The sequence below is a fragment of the Panicum virgatum genome, chromosome 9K, assembly GCF_016808335.1.
Source record: "Panicum virgatum strain AP13 chromosome 9K, P.virgatum_v5, whole genome shotgun sequence".
Classification (NCBI taxonomy): domain Eukaryota; kingdom Viridiplantae; phylum Streptophyta; class Magnoliopsida; order Poales; family Poaceae; genus Panicum; species Panicum virgatum.
In genome coordinates this window covers 28577686-28580417 of record NC_053144.1, presented here as the reverse complement: position 1 = coordinate 28580417, position 2732 = coordinate 28577686, and the positions used below count along the sequence as shown (strand labels likewise).

The 2732-nt window shown below is 47.4% G+C and overlaps 1 non-coding gene across 1 annotated transcript; it reads left to right on the top strand.

Annotated features, from left to right (window-relative positions):
- The first annotated feature begins 858 nt into the window (after positions 1–858).
- On the top strand, positions 859–965 carry LOC120653153. Its single transcript, XR_005666833.1, has one exon. It is a non-coding gene; the product is annotated as a small nucleolar RNA R71 (small nucleolar RNA).
- The last annotated feature ends 1767 nt before the right edge of the window (positions 966–2732 follow it).

Here is a 2732-nt window from a genome sequence, read left to right as displayed (position 1 = left end):
GCCACCATGCCATCCCAAATGTCGTTCCTTGGGGGATTGTACCTACCAGTATGGTTAGTACGTGGGGCCCACCAGGGATGGTTGCCCCACCTAGTAGACACCATATTTGCGGTTTCAACGGGAGATTCGGGTTGCCCCGGAATCTTCCCAGACTCAGCAGCAGGTACGGCAACAGCAATTTGAGCCAACTGTGTTTCTATCATTTTGTTGAAACTTAACAATTTTTCAAGGTAGAAGAAAGAGTTTCAACATTTGTATTTACATTTTCAAAAACTTTATCATTGGCAGCAAGCTTTTTATTTAAAGATTCATTAATTTTAGCTTGGCCAAAGACAAGATCTCTCAAGGAGGGTTGGTTCAAATTAAAGTTAGAATTGAAATTGGAATTGAAATTATTACCTCCTCCTTGGAATGGTGGGCGTGCTTGACCCCACCCTTGGCCTCCTTGTGGACGGAACTCGTTGTTGTTGTTGATGATGTAGGCTGCATCTTCACGGGTTTCGGGGCAGTCATTGCCGGAGTGTCCACCATTACCACAAACCTCGCACGTCATGTACGAGTCCATGGCTTGGACAGGAACGAACATTTGCTGTTGGTTCCCTTCGTCGAGCTTCTTTAGTAGGAGGTCTATTTTAGCGGCGAGTATATCCGTCTCCTTGACTTTATGCATTCCGCCTTTGGTATGGGTGCTGGGAACACTCCTCGTTCTAGCCCTAGTTGGCGACCATTTTCTCAATCAAGGCTTTGGCATTGGCGATGGTGAGATCGAGATAGGCCTCTCTAGCAGCAGCATCCAAGTGAGCTCTTGATGTTGTCGTTAGCCCATTGTAGAAGCTTTGGAGCACGAGCCACTCGTCCATCCCATGATGAGGATAGGCGAGTATGTACTCTTGGAGTCTCTCCCAAGCTTCCAGGATGGATTCCATCCCTGTCTGCTGGAAACTTGATATTCTTCCTCGCAAGGCATTCGTTTTGCCTAGCGGGAAGAACTTGGCGAGGAACGCCACGGAACATTTGTCCCATGTGTTGACAGCTTCTGTATTCTGATAAAACCATTGTTTCGCTTTCCCCAGGAGGGAGAAAGGAAACAAGCGAAGCCTGATGATGTCAGCCGTAATGCCCCTTATGGTTACGGTCCTGCAAAGCTCCAGAAAGTTCTGGAGGTGGGCATTGGCGTCCTCGTTTGGCTTGCCACATAATGGGCTAGCCTGCATCATGTTTATGAGGCTGGACTTCAGCTCGAAGTTCATGTCCCCAACATCAGCGTTGGGTCCAGTCGCCACATTGGCGGCTGAGGGGACGGAGAAGTCGCGGAGAGTCTTCTCAGCCATGGGTTCGGTTGTTGTTGCTGGTGCCTGAAAAGCTGGCTCGCTTGTCGACAACGAGAGCTGAGGAGGGACGACGCGAGGTCGGACCCTTCACACGAGCTTCTCGGTATTTTCAACAAAGTTTGTCGGCAAGGAGAAACCAGTCATACACTACCCTCTTTTCATCCAATCAGGAGAAAACAAAAGATGATATTAGCATGTATAAGCAGTAGCTACCTCTTATTCACAATGCCATGTTTATGCATTAGTAAAGATCTTTTTTACACCTAGTGCCATCCCCGACAACGGCTACAGAAATGCTTGTTGGCATTTCTTAGCACAATCACTAGGAATTGTTAGTCCCCGGCAACGGCGCCAGAAATGCTTGTTGGCATTTCTTAGCGCAATAACTAGGAATGGTTAGTTCCCAGCAACGGCGCCAAGAAACGCCGGGACGTCCGCCCCACAACGGTGACGCCATGGAATGGCGTGCGGTATGTCTTAACGATTACAGAAGGATCCGCAAGCGCACGGATATACCGTTGTAGCATTTCACCCGAAAGTATTCAGGGTATCGTTATTTATATTTTCCAAAGGGATGGCTATGGTGTGTAAAGATGTTTACTGGATACATAACCATAACAATTATGAGATAAGGTGTAAACTGCTGATCATACAGGGGTAAGTGATAATAAAGATAATCGAGGGTAATGTGACACACACAGATCAACCAACTCTCATAAATAAAGAATAAACAAATACACCTAAGGTTAGTGGGAGCATAGGCAAATAAGATCCTAGTATACTATTTATGTCAGCAGAGAAGCTATGTTAGTCACACGCCTAGAGCTGCAGGTGCTGGGAAATTAGGGACATCGCGGAGAATGACCCATTCTGGAGACCGTCCAGACCATTTCATCTTTGCATAAACTCGTATACGAATACCCGAACGTCGGGGAGTACGCTAACCGAGAAACAGCTTCCCAGCGGACAGACAGGGCTGTCACCACCTGCGGTCTACCCTAGTCAAATCGTGAAGCACCATCATATCTGAAGGATCCTGCATGCCCGAGCCCCATGCTCGCATACGAGGTCACTACCCTAGCGCCCCCGGGTCCCCCACCCTTTGGATGGACAGGTAAGACACTAAGGCAAGCCCGAAAGTACAACGAACCGATATCCTTACCCAGATTATCTGGTCTAACCAGGCAACTAATATAACTTGAATAAGAACAAAACTTGGCTATGCATGCTAAGAACATAGCGAGATAACCAAGAACGAACTCTTTATGAATAGGATAACGATAGTCGGAATACAAAGCCATACCAGAGGCCGAGGATTGCTCGCCGACCCCGAGACGATTGGATTCGCTAAGAAAATGAAGTACTAGCCTAGCTCCACTACCCTAAAGAATACAAGTCACA